The sequence below is a fragment of the Tasmannia lanceolata genome, unplaced genomic scaffold (genome assembly GCF_043159265.1).
Source record: "Tasmannia lanceolata isolate RefF3 unplaced genomic scaffold, GAP_Taslan_0.1 ptg000008l, whole genome shotgun sequence".
NCBI lineage: Eukaryota > Viridiplantae > Streptophyta > Magnoliopsida > Canellales > Winteraceae > Tasmannia > Tasmannia lanceolata.
Genome location: NW_027518685.1, coordinates 30,127,741 through 30,146,158, shown reverse-complemented (window position 1 = coordinate 30,146,158; position 18,418 = coordinate 30,127,741).

Sequence of the window (18,418 nt, the reverse complement as noted above, 5' to 3'; positions counted from 1 at the left end):
TTTATACATGAACATGTAACATGGTGCGGCTCAAATCTGGTCTAGTGCACGAGAGAGGGTCCCTTCTCCCTTTCCATAGGGCAGGTCGGTGCTGGGATGGAGTGAGGACAAATCATGGAGTCGCCTGTGCTCACAGACAAATAGTTAGGGATCAGCCGGAGTAGGAACTCCAAGAGAACCCTTCGACACTCAAGTCAAAGAGGAGGCAAATAGAATGAGAGTTGAGCACTGAGCTTAGGGATCCGAGCAAGATATGCACACCTGGGGGTGAATGGATGTTTGCTCCTCTTTTTTTAGTAGAGTGGGGGTCCTTTTATAAGTGGAGGTTCCGTACGCTAGTGGGTTATATGTGACAGTGGTGTAACACAGTGGTGATTGCTGATTCAGGCGTTGACACTGATGTACTACGTTAAGCCAGAAGTGATAAGTCAATGATGTGATGTGACAGGTGAGAGGCGTTGTCCCCAATGGCAGATAGAAAATGCTAAGATCATGTATAGCGGAGGCTAGAAGATGTCTGAATCCTGTATGATTTTTGTTGTCATCGATGGTGGCGACGGGACATTGCACGATCTCCAAGGTTAATGGAAGTGAATCAATAGGTGATGACCTCATGAAGGGTTCAACCTGTTGGAGGGTGAATGCCGCATCATTCATGAGAAGGCCTTCTGCCCCAAGGGTCTCCTGCCTAGTCGGCTGCCAGACTCATTGTTCTGCTAGGTGGAGTCGTTGGCAGAATTCGGTGATGTGACCGGCCGAGTGGTCTTGCCCATCCTCCACAGGTGCTGCCACATGCCGGAATGCTATTGGTATCTCAATTTTACTCCAACAATACAAAATGGCCAAGGAGGTGTCAAGAATAACACCAATCTCTTAAAAACTCAAAGTAATCAGTGACATTAATCTCTTCAAAGTCCAAACTTCAAACTAATTAACCCTTGTAGCTTAAGAGAAAAACTTTTTTCAACAATCATTAATGAAATTTTCATTAAGGCTCCGTTTCTTTCGATGTAAAATGGTTATAAAACAAATTTTACACCCATTTTTCACTTGATAATAGGAAAATAAACATCATATGGATGGACGAGTTACTGCTACAGGTAGTGATCGAGTCTGTGAATATTGTTGGACGTCAAAAGTCAGGCTATTGCCCTGAGCCCCACCCTTATTTGTTGATTCTAGACATTAGATCCAGTCAATTTTTAAGGGTGCAACTAGGTCGATTTGTGGGATTGAGCTTTTGTCGGCAAAAGCTCAACCCGACCTGACCCAGGCTGTACCCCTATTGATTTGTGCGCACCCCGGTCTTCTGATTGAGATATCTAAAATCTTACCTAGACCCACTGGATCACCTAGACCAACTGGACACCTGCGATGGCCCATCGGATCAACAGTTCCAATCACCAAGCACATATGCCACTTGTTCAGTGAGTCGTGGTCGTTTTCATTCATCAAGACTAGATCGGCTTGCTAGTCAATCTCATAGCCTTAAGTATAGAAAGAAGTGTTAACTGGCCACAAATCCCATGAAGAACTAAAAAACATAAGGGATTTTTGCTGATTAGTCCCTACATGGCAAAATATTTGCTTATTAGTCCCTAAGAAAAGCATATTATCTGAGCACTTCTACTTTTTAGAAAATATTTGCTAAAAGGTCACTAAAACTCACCTACCTCAATTTTCTCCATTAAAAAATCTAAAATGGCAAATTTACCCCCAGCCCATTTAATCAGCTTCAGCGTATTTTGATTTCCCCCAATATTTTCGGAAAAAAACTAGGAAATAAGTAAAAATATTATCTCTTCCAATATTCTCGTCAAAAAATCCTTCGACAAAAAATCATTTTAGGAATTAAATAAATTGAAATTTCCTCTAAAATAAATTAAATAAGGTCGGTTTATCTTTTCTTCACTGATAAATAAAGTAAGAAATTTTAGGAATATTTTTCGTTTTTAACTTTTACAATAAATTCCTATCTTGGTTGGATTGCAAGAAATTATCTCTGATGGAAAATTATTTCTATGGAAAGATTTTTCATTCAATGATTTAAGAGGGGAATCATGTCTGATTAGCTTAGAGGGACAACATCATAAACCGAAGGCCCCTAAGTAAAAAATTGAATAGGGTTGGTTTACCTTATCCTTTTTTTATGTATAAGAAATTTTAATTTTTTTTTCCTTTCCGAACTTTTCCAATAAAATTCCTACAATCCAATGGGGCCTAAGTGGAAGGTGTAAGAGAAGCACTAATCCCTCTTGTATTGGAAGAGATACTATTTTTTCTTATTTCCTAAAATTTTCCCTAAAATATTGGAAGGGAAATCAAATATGCTAAGACAGATTAAAGGGGTTGGGGGGTAAATTTGCCATTTTAGAATTTTTAGGGAGAAAATTGACATATGTGAGTTTTACTTTTAGGGACCTTTTAGCAAATATTTTCTAAAAGTAGGACTGATCAGATAATATGCTTTTCTTAAGGACTAATAAGCAAATATTTTGCCATGTAGGTACTAATAAATAAAGTCTCAAAACATAAACACGAAAGAGACTAAGGAGAATTAGTCATGAATATTACTCAACAAACTCACACAAAAACAATGGTTCTTTCTAACCCTTCTTTTTTTCCCCATGTTCTAAAATGCAACATTCTAGGTAGACCAAAAGATAGATGCTTGTTTCACTATTGCCAATCAAACCCCCATTATTTTTCCCCACCAATAAAAATTTCACTCTCAAAAGTCTTACACAAAGAAAAGTAATTAAGGCCAAGATATGGTTTTATAAAGAAAGTAAAGGACGGTGTCCAAATAACCACTGAAAACATAAAAAAACAGCCATCCACCCCTTTCTCGCTCTCCAAAAGAGAGAGATGTTGGGATTTATCCCAGCCTTTAGATGTCCTAGCAATAATCAAGGGCTAGGATCAAATGAGAAAAGATAAAGCCAAATCCACATTTTGTGAAAAAAGTTTTTCATTGGTTTTGAAAAACAAGAAAACGTAAACAAAGTTGAAGGGGAGATCGTGGGGTAGTTTGTGCGATGTGGGGCACTCCCCACTCTCCCAATTTGGTATAAGAGATATCCTCTTGGTCCCCTGCCCTGCACACGATAAGTTGCGTTAATCCCTCTTTTCTAATCCACGTGAAAGAGCGATAAAGCCGGTTCCCATCGCTGAAATTCGTGGAGCAAGGAGAAACGAAGAGGAAGGGAGTTTTTCTGCAATTTCTTAAGTTCCAAATCGCCATCAATGGCTACCTGTGAGTTATTCTTAGGGATCAAAACCTTAGGTGATACTTCAAACCCACCATTACTCATTCCGTTCAGTAAAAACTACCAACAACAAATCATGTAACCATTAGGTCACCAACTCGACCCAATAGCCTACCCCATGATTATATCATCGGTAATTCCTACCAGCATGAATGTAACGCATACATGCATGAAAACGTAAATATAGTCCATAAACAGTCAATCAGACATTCTACCTCTTACTAACAATCCATAAAAATGTGCATAATAACATAATGGAGCGGTAGAAAATATAATCATAAAACCAGAATCAGAAACGGTCCCACCCTTAAAAAATTCCATTCAAAAGTAAGCATGAACCGGTTCGGACCCGTTTAAACCAGTTCTGATTAATGCATGGCTCATAAATTATAAAATAGTCACATGCATTGCATGTCACTGTGTGAAGCGGGGGTGCATTCATCATTGTAATTTTAGCTTTATCATAATTTAATGTAAACAAAAGCTTTCCAGAAACTATGGCCAATTGATGCATGTGTTTGCATCACAGTGATATGTAGGCACAAATCCATATATACATAGATCGGTAGCATTGATAGCAAGAGAGAGTGTTTTACTTTTTCTCAAACGGTGACTTGTATTGCATATCACGTGACGTACACGCGTCACAGTGACGTGCATGCCTTAAAGTAACTATGTATATGCATATAGCTATTGTATATATACACGTATAACAGAATCATCGTCCCGCCCGGGACTTTTGGTCATCGTCCCGCCCAAGTCGAGGAAATAAAATATTAGCCGTCCGTCCGGTGATCGGACGTCATGGATGGAAAGAAGACAACTTCTGGAGTCCAATGGCACTGACCATTCGTCAATCGGATTTCTGGATCTCCAGCAATAGCAAGTCAAAGTTCTGCTAACAAAAAAACTTGTACAATTTGAAATTGTTTTAGAAAAACTAATATTTTATTTCCCCGAGTCGGGGGGACGATGAGTCCAATAGCACTGACCGTTCGTTAATTGGATGAGATTTGCCTAATAAGACGAGTCAAATTAGAATTGTAGTGCGAAATGAGAGTGAAATATCCTGTAAGGCATCAAGTTTTTACATTTGAGCAGAAAGGGGGGTGCATTATCCCTGTAATGTGGCCCATGAAGAGTTTTATTTGAAAATACCCCTCATTTAGTTAAAATATAACATATACATGAATAGGGGGTTGTCCAAGGTAACTTAATGGGTGAAAAAAAAAATTTAGTTAATTTTTCATTAAACTTTTTTCCAAATGGCCACCCTTTTGCAATCAAAGTAAAAATTTTGAAAAGGTGCTGTCCTATAAACTAATGGGGGACAAAAATTAAGGGAATACTCTATAAATAGAGCATTTGGGCTCTCATTTCAAAAAAATGTGGGCTTTTAATCTAATTTTAGAGAGAGCTTTCTAGAGAGAGAGAAAAGGTTCTAGAGAGAGAGAGATGATTCTAGAGAAAGAGAGAGCTTTCTAGAGAGAGAGAGAGAATTCTTGAGAAAGAAGAAAATCTAGAGAGAGAAAGAAGAAAATCTAGAGAGAAAAAAGAAATTTAGAGAGAGAAAGAGGAAGATCTAGAAAGAGAAAGAAGATTTCAAGGAGAGATCCAAGAGAAGAGCGCAATGTTAGTAGATTTTGAGTTTGATTTAGAAATCCAGCCTAAAATGAAAAATCTAAGTGGAAAATGCTTAAAAATGGTTAGATCTAGCAACCTGTAGACACCCCATTTTGACCGTACCCTAAACCTCCCATGTTTGAGCAAAACCTAGCCAAACCAATGTTTTAAAACTCCAAATTTAACCTCAAGGTAGGTTAGGGTCCCGGCAAGGTCCCTGCAAAATTTCATTAAAATCCGAGCACGTTTGCCTAGCGAACGAGCCGAGAGAAGACCGTAGTGTAAACCAGAAAGGGAGTGAATTTATCCGGTTAGGGGGGCGAATTTATCCTCGAACGGAAGTGCATTGACCAGAAAAGGACACGTAATTTCGCACGCCTATCAAAAAAATCGCGCGCTCATCAAAGTGGAGTGCCAATATCAACACTTACTTTCCTTTATAAATAATCACTTAATCTCATTTTTAAAAAAATCTCATTTAGAGAGAGAAACTGTGAGTTTTTAGAGAAAAAGAAAGGGGATCTGAGAGCTTCACCTCCGATCATCTCCGGTTGCCATCTTCCGGCAAAAATCATTTGCTGCGATTCCATTTCTTCCGGATCGGTATCACCTTCTTCTTCTTCTCCGGCAAGGCTCCGATTCTCTTCTCCGGCAAAACCGACGGAGCTCCGGCTGGTGGGATTCCGAGCCCCGAAATTCAGATCCGAGATTTGGAAGAGAGGAGAGAGAAGGATCAGAGCTTTTGCAGAGAGAAAGGGAAAGAGAGAATAGCATTTTCCGAAACCTTAGTTTTCTTCATCATCATCTTCCTCGGCCAAATTTGCCGGATTCCGGCCTAATTTTCCGGCTAATCTTTGATCGGACCTCTTATCTAGCTGGATTTCATCTTCTGTTCATCCTCTTGGCAAGCCTTAGTTTCCGATTTGAGTTCCAAATTTTGAGATCTTAAAGTTACAAACCCTAAGAACTTTAGATCTAGGTCATTTCCTTAACCTTCAACCTTAGATTCAATTCTGAAACCTTGTATCTGAGATAGATCAAGCCTATACCTTTCAGAATTTGACCTCTAAATCCTTTTTCTCTGACAATTTTTGTAATCTGAGCTCGGTTGAAGAGAAAAATTAGAGGACAAAAGGAGAAAGTTCGATCATCATGAATAAGGAATTGACGAGATCCGATTATTTTGTCGCTTTCTCGGCTGAAATGTGGTAAAAATCTAAAGTAGGAAGGGAAGATCAAAATTCGAATCTCATTCATAGCAAGAAAGGTACTTTTATCTGGTTTCTCTTTTATTCATGATAATATTAGCTATTTGGATGTGATTAGATGATGATCTTCTGTGAAAGCTCTGTTTTGATTTTTATTTATTTATTTTGTTTCACTGAATCATAGTATTAGAATTTTGAGGCGTATAGCTGGGCAGTACATCAAATAGTTTAGTCTCCTGTTTAAATTTACAATCTTTTGGGATCATCGCATTTATCTGTAAGCTTTCACTTTGTTGTCGATATCCACCTTGCTAGAATCATAATATTGTTTGTGTTTTGAATTATATTGTCACATTTTAACAAGGAAGAAAATGCTAATGTTTGATGCTACTAGTATTGTCCATGAGTTTTTGAATGGTATTATCATGTTTAGACATCAGTCATGTTGTTTATAAGGCATGCTCATCACTCTCAAGTGGAATTTTTAATGTCGTACAAGATGGTAGAAAGTTGTTATTGATATGGATTACCTATGTATGCCTGTTTGAGTAGCTATAAAAACCTTACCCTTATTTTTGCATCCATTCTCTAGAATTTTAGTTTCTAAGAGTTTGAGTTCAGAGATGATCACCCTGATGTAATCAATGTGTGCGGTTCTCATTTGTGTTTGTTTGAGCATGTTACCAGTCAAAATTTTCAATGTCATAGTTAGTTGTGTTTGAGTAATTTTTTATTTTACTCCCCATAGCTTTGGGTCCAATTTCCTAGTTGAAATCAGTAGTTTGTTTGATAATAAAATGAAAGAAAATAATGTTTAGAATAGAGATACATTTCTTTAGCCTGTAAAAGTTTACTGAGTTGTGCTCGTCGTTATGCTTATACAACCATGGGTTAGAAGTCACTTGATTTGGTTTAGCACTCATTAGTTAGGCATTTGTGTTAGCATGATATGTATTAGTTTGTCTCACCATTGTTTATTGAAAATGGAATTAGTCCATCCCTGTGTTGAGTAGCTGTGCTGAAACCATAGCATGGGGATATTTTAAAATGGTACTTCTAGGCTCTGATGTTGTCAGTAATTGATTCCAGCAATTACCTGGAAGCAGCTTGCTCTTTTATTCAAGGGGTTGCCTGAATGTTTAGGTTGACTTCATTTATGGTTCAAGTGGGTAGCCTTATACATGGAGTTATGTGTTCTAAAAGAAAAGAGGAGTTTGTTCAACTTCATTAGTGTACTCGAATTCTGTCTGCTTTTGTATATGTTGGATTTCAAATGGAGAATCTGAGAGTGGTAGAAATGTGTTAGTAGACACAGTTGCAGCTGGGATACTTTTGGCTCTCAAATTTTATTCATTTGTTTATGACTGGAGATTTCACACAAAATAGTGTTTTGAAGGTATGGTCAACTGATTTATCTCCAAGTGACCTAGATAAAATTTGGATGCTCAGCCATGTACTGTTGGAATTTCATGGATTAACCATCATTGATTGCTGCCCTGAGAATAACCCTGGAAGGTTAAAGGAATTACTCGAATCTCCATGCCAGTAGCATAATGATGTTAGGAATAGCATAGCGTTGTTTGTGGTTCCCATTCTGTTTGGTAGTGATACTTGTTTTATATTCATATAATATTACTCATGCATAAGATTAGTTGGGTTGGGTTTCTTTAAATAGCAAAAATGTGAAGTATTTGGGTCAGAGTTTGACAAAGCAAAAGGAAATAATTGATAGGTTAAGATGATTTGAATAACTTGCCAAGCCCGTATTTAGAGAGACATACTTTGTCACGATAGTTCACCCTGTTTTCTTTCTTCTTCTTTAGATGGAAGTTTCTTAACTTTTAGACACCCTTTGAACCCTTACCCTTTCTCATTATAAAAGGGCGATGAAGGCGCTAGCTGGAGCCACCCTTTTAGAGAGACAAGATGTGTCTCAACAGAAAAATCAAACATCTTTAGGAAGACAAGCTATGTCTCAGTAGAGAGGTCAAACCTTCTGGAGACAGGCTTTGTCTCTTTGGTCGTAATGTTCTCTCTTCTAGGAGACTTGTCCAGTCTCACTAGCACTCTTCTTTATCTCTATTTCTTTTAGGAGACTAACCTAGTCTCATTAGCACTCCCCTCTTAGGGTTGTGCACTAGGAGTCAGTCCTTTCGTATATGAGTCAGCCTTTAACTAGAGAGTCTGTCTTTAGTTAGAGAGTCAATCTTTCAGGAGTCTGTCATATCATCATAGGGGTTAGGATTCTTTTCAACCTCTCATCAAATCATGTGATTTTTTATCCACTCTTGCAAGGTATAAGATGCTGTCCAACCCTTGCAGAGCTGTGATTCTATTTTTTTCCCCCGCAAAGCATAGGATGCTGTCCAACCTTTGCGGGATATCAGGAGTCTATCCTACTCTTATGATGATAGGAATTTGTCCTCTTGAGTAAAAAACTCTTGAAAATTCAAAAACATCTAAAAACTAAAAATCTCAAAAATCTTGAGTCATTTAGGAGTAGTTAGGAAAATCATTTCCGAACTACGTTGGCTTGATCCCTTTTCACAGGGTACGTAGTGCAGCTTGGGATTCACATCCCAGGTCCAGCCAAACCTTTAAAAAATAAACATTTCAAATTCTCTAAAAATACAAAAATTATTCAAAACCTTTTTTCAAAAATATCTTCCTCTAGAGTTAGGAGTTTGTCTTAGCCGTTTGGGTGTTTTAGAGTTAGGAGGCTGTCCTGATTTGTATTGATATGGTGTGTCCCTAGAGTTAGGAGGCCTCAAGTTGATCGGTTAGACATTTAGTCGAACTGATGGCTAGACTAAGAAGCATATAGTCAGCTCATGGTTTTCTTTAGGATGCATAGCCTAGTTACACATAAGATGTAGGGCCCACCTGCATTAGCTTAAGGCTAATCAACTTGCATTAGTTAGGGCATATAGAGAGTCCTAAAAAAATTACAATTCACATGAACTTAAGCAATTGTGCAAAAAGCTTTAAATATCAGTCGAGTCTAGTGGATCGAGTCTAGGATAGAGGTTCTAGATGGTTAGGCATCGTAGTTTAGAATAGGTCATCGAACTACGTTGACTCTGATTCTTTCCGATGCCGGGATACGTAGAGCAGCTGGGATGGACGGCCATCTTGGTCCGAGTCAAGTCCTGCATTAGAGTTTTAGGATTCATCTTGTCCAGTCATGTATAGAGTTGATTTGTGTTGTATGTTTTGTTGTGTTTTCTTACTTTCATGTACAGATCATATACCTTTAGCTGTAGCATGTATGTGTTTGCACACCAGAATTTAGACACCAATTAGGTATGACACTCATAACCTAGTTATTTTCAGGTGACACTTCTTTTGTTTCTTTTATGTATGTTTATTAATCATCTCCGAGACATGCATGATTAGATAGACGTCTTCTTGGAGATATTCGTTCCCATTTCACATGACTTTCGCCAAAAACTCTTCAAAATCAATAAGTAAATGGCATAAGAGACTAGGTGCTTGCACTTGGGCGGACGAGATGCTTTTCGGACCTTCAAATTTCTTAACCAGGCACGAACCTATTTTTTATATCTCTGGTTATCCGTTGCAACAGAGCATAGTATGGGATCTTGGGCCCACTTCCTTGGATGTCGACTCTTCTTTGTTTAAGGTACGCCTCGAATCTGGGGCTAGTCCCCGAATCGAGAGATATCTCACCTTTTATCGCCACTCATGTTGTGAGAGGTACTTCTTTCGAGAGTTCCTTGATAGAGCTCTCCATTCACGTGGATGATCATGAGACTGTAATGTGGGGGCCCGTCCCCCACCTCTCTCGGATCGGGGTCCACACAACCTAGGGTTAAAATCTACCAAAATATGTTTAAAAACATGTCTCATTTGAAGATCTAAAGCAATTCACTTCAAATTTTGAGCTCTAGTTGAATTTTGATGTAAAAATGGCAAAACTAAGTGTTGTCCAGCCTCGTTTTTGTAATTTTTTATTAATTTTCGATTGGAATTTGTGAAAATTTCCCATGAAAAGGTGTAGTACTCGTTGAGATCTTCGATTTGCCGTATAAATGCCCAAAATTGGCCAAGAAACGAAGAAGTTATGGCCGTTTTAAGATTTCAGCTCAAAATTCAGTGCAAAATGGTGAATTTATTGTTTATTTTTGTGAAAATTCCTTAAAGATCTTCAAAACTGAAACTAACATAGTTAGATCTAAGCCTAATCAGCATGTATTATCATATATTTGTGTAAAATTCCCATAGATCTTGTGTTTGAATGAAATTTTGATGTGAAATGTCATGAAATTGTGTTAAATTACATGCTGTCCAGATTTTATTTTAAATTTTTCACTAAAATCTTAGATCTAGCGAAAGTGATAAACACGGAAGTTGTATATTTTTCCAAGATCTTCGATTTAACTTCTTCTGGGCCACATAACGACGAAAAGTGAAAAAGTAATGATGATTTTAAGATGTCAGCCAAAAATACTACATTTTCAAATTTGGACTTGATCGAAAATGGCCGTTTTCCGGCCACTTTCGGCAAGATCCAGCCAAAATTGTCAACATAGAACATTTTATTGGGTCAATTTAATAAAACTTTGTAGTTGAATACTTTTCTTGAAAATGTATTTTTGATCATCTGTTTTGCAAAACCAAATCAGAACTTTTGAAAAGCAAAACTGCATAAATGAAATTTGAAATCAGCCCAACGCTGACCGTTTTTCGGCCACTTCCAGCAAGATCGAGCTACAATTGTCAAGGGAGAAAAGTTTATTTGATCAATTGTCTAAAACTTTGTAGTTGAACACTTTTCTTGAAAATATATTTTTGATCCTCTGTTTTGCAAAATCAAATTAGAACGTTTCAAAAGTAAAACTGCAGAATTGAAATCTGAAATCTGCCCGGAGATGATCATTTTCCGACCCCTTCCGGCAAGAACCGGCCAAAGTGTATAACTAATCAAATTTTTCCTGATATGTCCCCTACAACTTTTATGTGTATTACGTTTTCTAGTTTTGCCATTTGGATAGTGTAATTTTAAATACAAATTCCAGCTTCCATATAGAATGCAAATGTGTGCTTTTGATACTTGATTCATGCTTAGCCTAGTGGGCGATGAAGGCGTTAGCCTAAGCCTATCCTTAGGGGACTTGTTTAGTCCGAGTAGCTCTCTCCTCTCTCATTTAGAAGACTTGCTAAGTCTTTTAGACGTGTTTAAACCATAGAATCCTTCCTTCATTGCAAAGGGCGATGAATGAGTCATCCCAAGCCCATCTTTTAGGGGACAGCTTAGTCCACATAGCATTTACCTTCTTTAGAAGACTTGTTGAGCCTTTTAGATATGTTTAGATAATATAATCCCTTCCTCATTGCAGAGGCGATGAAGGTGATAGCCCAAGCTCATCTTTAGGGGACTTGCTCGGTCCTAGTAGCGCTGTTCCTCTTTTCCTCTTCAATTTTAGTAGACTTATTTAGTCTTTTAGACACCCTTATTCATTAATCCCTCTTTATTGCAAGGGCAATGAAAGAGTTATCTATAGCCCCACTAGGAGACACACTATGTCTCAATAATGCGATTCTCCTTTGGAGAAAGCTTTGGTGTTTAGAGCCTACCCCTTTGTAGAGATCATCTTAGTCATGTTAGAAAGTTTACCCATAGGAGACATGCTTTGTCTCACGAGTGTTAGTGGTTTTTCCTTTTTAGGAGACAAGCTTTGTCTCATTAGAGAGGTCATACATTAGGAGACAAGTTTTGTCTCATTAAAAGAGTCAGTCATAGGAGGCTTGTTTAAACTTATTTGTAGAAAGCTTTCTAACTTGTCCTCCCTCTTTAATGATTCATGTTTAGGAGTTTATCTTTTAGAGTCTTATTAGAACCTGCCTATTTGGGATCTAACTTTTGCAGTGGAGACACTAGTTTACTTGTTGTGTGTCCTTACCATTTTCGGGACACAAGTTTGTTTTTTTAGGTTTTTCCCTTTAGCCCTAGGAGTTTTACCTTATGGTGTTTACACTCTTCCGCGATTTGGATTACAGAGTGTGTTTTCTTATTTATTTCCTTTGGCTAAAAGGGGTGTATCATTTTAAAATAAAATAAAAATCAGAAATTCAAAATTCAAAAAGCATTCAGAAACTTTAAGATTTAAAAATATTTGAAATATCTCAAAATTTCAAATCATCTGAAGCTTTAAGATTTTAGGAACGTATTAGGAAAGTTTATTTCCGGACTACGTTGGCTTAATCCTCTTCCATGAGGTACGTAGGTAGCTTGGGATTCTTATCCCAAGTTCAGTCAAATTTTGTAAATAGACTTTGTAAGTCTTTCAAAAATCATTCAAACAACTTTAAAACCTTGTTTTCAAAACGCTCTTCCTCTAGAGTTAGGAGTTTGTCCTAGATAGAGAGTTTTAGAGTTAGGAGTTTGTCTTTGTTGTGTTTTGTGCTTTGTTTGTGTTTGTGTTAGAGTTAGGAGTTTGTTACGCCTCCGTCCGGTTAGTTGGTGCTTCACATCGCCGACTAATGACTAGGTTTAGGATGCGTTACTAATCACATTGTTTTCCTTATAACACACAAGCTAGTTACACATAGGTTGTAGGAACCACCTGCATTAGCTTAGGGCTAACATGCTTTTAGTTAGGACATATAGGGTGTCCTAAAATTCACAATCTACTGGAATTTAAATAATTGCGCAAGAAGCTTTAATAACTAGTCCGGTCTTTTAGGTCGTGTCTAGGATAGAGGTCTAGATGTCTTAGGCATCATAGCTTAGAATAGGTGCGAAGAACTACGTGACTCTGATTCTCATGGAGGCAGGGATACGTATGTGGCTTGGATGGATATTTGAGGCCATTCAAGAGTCGAGGACAACGTTAGAGTCTTAGGGTTTGTTGTTAATATTTTTTAGAATTTGTGTTTGTAGTTATCATTTTTCTTGTGTGCTTTCTTTCGGATTGAGATTATTTTCTTATTTGATCACTCACATGTTTAGCTGTAGATCTTTACTGCTTACCAGTCTATTATTTTTGCTTATATGCTTAGCTGTAGTTCTTTTACTGTTTTCATGATTAGATGACTATCATATATATTATTTCCTGCATAGACCTTATACATTTAGCTGTAGCATGCATGCATTTGTCCATCAGAACTTAGACATCAATTATGCACGACACTTAAAACCTAGCTATGCTTCAGTGACACTTCTTTCATTTATTTTCTGTGTATTTATTATTTCTATTCTCAGAAAATGCATGCTTAAGTAGACGACTCCTGAGGATTGTTCCCATTTCACATGATTTTCGCCCAAAACTCTTCAAGGTTAATAATAAATGGTATAAGAGACCAAGTGCTTGCACTCGGACGAATTGGGGGTGCTCTTCAGACCTTCTCCATTTGTAATCAGGCACAAGCCTATATATATTTCTGGTTATCCATTGCACAGAGGATTTATTTTGGGGTTCCATGGCCTCTCCATGGATGGCGACTCTGAATGAGTTATTTTAGGTACGTCTTGGTTTCGAGCCCTGGCACTGGATCAAGAGGTATCTATTCATTTATCGCCACTCGTGCTATGCTATGAGGGTAGCATCCGTTTCGAGAGTTCCTTGGTAGAGCTCTCCTTCACACGTGGATGATCCAAGAGGTCGTTGGGGGCTTGTCCCCCACCTCTCTCCCGGATCGGGGTCCACAGTAAGCAGGAGCATCAGAGTATAAAGACCAGGGAAATCATCGTGCAATATTGGAAATGTGCGAGGGCTTAACATGCGCCTACGCCAATACCGTGACTCATGCAAGGGTATTTTGGTCTTTTTACATATTCTATTGTAGTTTTAATGTAGTTCTAATAAGGGAGAAATTATGTGGTGGCCGACCGTGTGGAAACAAGGGCGGAGAGAGAGAAAACTCCACACCCTTGATTTCTGATTCAACAAAAAGTCAAAAAAGGGAGCTTTTGTTGGATCAGAAATCAAGGTTGTGGGGTTCTCTCTCCGCCCTTGTTTCCACACGGTCGGCCACCATATAAAATCTCCTAATAAGGTGTGGGGGCTTAACCTTTGCCTACATTAAGGCATGTTTGGATTGCAAGAAGAACTACCAAAAAGTGGGGAGCCCCACCCATCAATAACACTTGGAATGCTAAACTCAAGGTTCCCCCATTGGTTGAAAGTCAACGAAGTGGATTTAAAACCTTTGACTTTTACATTTTTCGGTTCTATTATAGATGAATTTGGTGACTTCCAGCCAATGGGGTCCCCTTTAATCCAAGGGCACCCTTGAGTTCAGCATTCCTCCAGGGTAAAATGGTGTGCTCCACTCATCAAAATATGAGATGCAAAATGATATGCCGCACACCTGGAAAAACATGAGCTGAAATAGTGGGCCCTAAAATCAGTGCTAAACCAAATTTCAATAAGAAAAGGTTTTCCTATAAAGAAATTTCTTAGAAAGAAAATGCAAGACAATAGAAAGAAAGATATATGATTAGTATATATACTAGTATTCCAGGCCCATGCTATGTATAGGCATAAAATGTTGGGCCCCACTCCGTGGGTGTAAAATGGCCGCCCTTGCCTCGGTAGAGATGGCGGCCCTACCCATCAAATCCAGAGGTGTAAAATGGCAGGCTTCACCTTGTGCATGGGATTGGGTGGAGATAGTGGGCCATGACACCCAAAGTTGAGGAGCAAATGGCGGGCCCACCCTAGCCCATGAAAGGCTGAGGTGTAAAATGGCTTCCCTATCTTATAAAAAATGAAATGTAAAATGGTGGGCCCATACCATGCCTGGGTTTGAGTGGAGATGATGGGTCACGGCATTGAAAAATGAGGAGTAAAATGGTGGCCTCACCTAGCTATACATAAGGTGTAAAATGGTGACCCTTACTTACTATATGAATCGGTGTGGGAAGAAATGGTGGGCCTCACCCCCGTTAAACTCTGAATTGTAAAAGAGTGGACTCTACACCACAAAAATATGACGTGTAAAATGTGGGTCCCACTCATACTGTTGGGGTAATAAAATGATAGGGCCCACCACATCAGAACATGTTCAAAAATAAATAAGTTGGCTGCGTACCATAAAAAATACGACATGTAAACTGTTGGGTCTTACTCATACTTTGTATTGGCATAAAAAAGTAGGCTTAAAACCATTAAAAAATAGGGAAGTGATATATTCGCAACTTCTTTCTTTCTTGGGAAAGCTTCTTACACTAGAGTGGGCTGTCCCAAGTAAAAAAAGGGGACAAATGTCACAAATATATCATTTCCCAGAAAATGTTACATAATTAAAGTGATGGGACCTTTCTGATTTTCTATCTTCCTTCATCGAAAATAGAGTGGGCCCCTAATTTCTTGGAGCTTGACTAGAGTTGCCACCTAGAATAGCCCTAGGATTTACACTTTAACTATTTAGGCACCTGTCTACATCCCCAAATAGGACTGTGTTAGGTTACAGGACCTGAAAGGGTAAGCATCGACCTTCCCCAGTTCAATGGATCAGCTTCTACTGGATTAAACGAGATTCTTGGACATGTAAAGTGCTAGGATTCTCTAGTGTATTAATGACTACTCTTTCTGCACTACAAGTGAACATATCATTTCCCTATGAAAATATGTAATCATTTTTTTTTTTTTTGGCTACCCATGATGTATGCATTACCATGTTTTGATAATGGGGCAAACTCACCTTGTTTTTTATTGTTTAACTAGCTGTCAAAGGTTATTAAAAGGGAAGTGTTGAGAAAATCTGCTGAGCAAATCCAATCGTGCAAAAACAAACAGAAAAGTAGAATAAAAGTAAGCTACAAGATGAACACTGCAATGTTTCGTGGTTCAGCGAAGATGTCTGTATCCATAGGGAAGAACACAATCTTCCATTGTGATAAAGCAAAATTACAAGGATTAAAATGGATTAATCTGAAACCAACGAACCCACAACTATTTCCTTTGCCCTCTTAACCAAGATTGTACACGGGAATAACCCAAGAGAAAACCCTAGACCTAAGAATCTCTCTCTCTCTCTCTCTCTCTCTCTCTCTCTCTCTCTCTCTCTCATCTAGCCACCCCTCTTTGATGGTGAAATGAATTTTTAGTCTGTTGATGATTTTTCCTCCAAATTGAATTATGGCTACTTGATTTATGTGAAAACAGAAAATAGATGAAGTCAGGGAAACCTTTTAGATGCAGTGAGATGAGGCACAAGGTGAATTTGTGCCTCTGCGGAAACTAATTTCGGTGCAGTAAATCCGAACGCAATAACCCCAGGATACAACAGGCCAACGAACCGTCGATTTCTAAGAAATTGTACCTTCAAAGAGATTTGAATCACACAAACATTTCGATTGCCCAGCAAAATATGTAAAGTAGAAAAAAGAAGAAGAATATAAAAGGCGTTGTTTGCAAGGAGGAGAAAAAGCATAGAATGAAAAGAACCAGAGAGGTTTCTGTTCGATTTTCTGTATGTTGTAAAAAAAACATAGAGAGGTCTTTATTTTTATAAGCCAAAAACGTCCGTTCAAGATGCCCTTCAAGTCTATAAAGACACCTCTTCAAGATCCTATTATAAATAGAGTTGTCTTGTGTATGTTGCAAAATCTGTACACGAACTGTCACTTCTCGAACGGTCACGATGCAACATAACGGCAAGGTTATTTTGGTGTCGACAAAAGAAACACGCCTAAAACACCGTTGGAACGGCAAAGTTATTTGTCTAATACGATGACGTCTTTCTTCTATACCGGCGAAGTTAAGAGTGAATGTAACATGCCCACTTGATGGATTATACCGGCGAAGTTAAGAGTGAATGTAACATGCCCACTTGATGGATCATACACGGTCATGACATAACATAACGGCGAGGTTATTTTGGTGTCGACAAAAGAAACACACTTAAAACACCGCTGAAACGGCGAAGTTATTTGTCTAATAACGATGACATCTTTCTTCTATACCGGCGAAGTGAAGAGTGAATGTAACATGTCCACTTGATGGATCAAATACGTAGCTTATGACCAAAAAGGGGACGGAGCAAATTGATTCTCGCCACAACACAGCAACGGATGTGAGCCATCCCTCAGTTTAGGAAAATCCACAAAAACTAAGTTTTTTGCACACATGGCACATTCTCATTGCAGGGCCCTGCTTGGTTGTACTCTCGGTTTCCATATCATTTTCTTTTTCAAAAACCTAAAAAACTTGCCTTTCTCTTTTTTTGCCTCCCCCCCTACGACTACCATCCCAGTAATATTAGGAAACTCTGGTGGTGGGAATTGGAAACAAGGCAACTTTCCCAAGAAGAGGAAGTGATCCATTCATCACATTTTCTTTCCTAGGCCACCCACTTCAGTGTATTTATATATGACTACTCTTTTTTAATCTATTATAATATAGCAGGATGGGGTTTCACTGTTCAAGCCCACGTCAACAGTCCCCCATCCAACTTAATATCTATGTGGCCTGGCATCAAATTTTTTCGCACCCGTATATATACCAAAAAAATGAACGGATTTGATCATCCTATTAAGTGGACCCCACTGTACTTTTTGAAAATTCTGAATCTTATTCTAGGGTATTGCAAACCAATATAGGGAGACTCATCTCATACATCTGCTTTAGCATGATACCCTCGAAATTACTATTGTAATATCAGACAAATCAGTTCTTTAGCAGACTGTTTATTAGTACTTTCGTTGTGGCTTTCCTGTCTACAATTATTTACGTACAATGTTGATGAATTGATACTGGCTTCGTGATTAATTTGGATTGATTGCTAGGAATTTTGCAATTTGATTCTTCTAACACTTAACACATCCATTTGAATGCTGCCTGTTAATCATGATTAAGGGCAGAGATGTGTGGAAAGCCTATGAAATTAAACATTTAGTTTTTTCTTTACACTGATTAAATATCAATTGATTTAATTCCTCTTTATGAATACATTTCTTTACTTTCTCCATTTGATAGTTTTGTGGTTATTTTCATGAAATTTACAAGTGAAGTCATTTTTCTTCATTCTCTTATCTAATTCTATTTACTTTTTCGTTAGTTATACTATAAGGTGTTGGCCAGCCAAAGACAAAGAGGCAAATGTCTCACTTCCCAATTTTGAAAATTCTGCCCGTCTCTCCTAGCTTCAGAGACCCTCCACACTATAACCCACACGTTATCAAACCAAAGGTGGAAAAACATGCAAGAAAAAAAATGGCCTTTAGCTGTCTAGGAAGCAATGGATGCAAAGGTTCCCTTTACATCACGCATTCATCTTTGACATTTCACCCACTACAGAAATTAAGAAAGTAGGAAAAAGACAGCTTCTCACCTTCTCTCTTCTTTATTA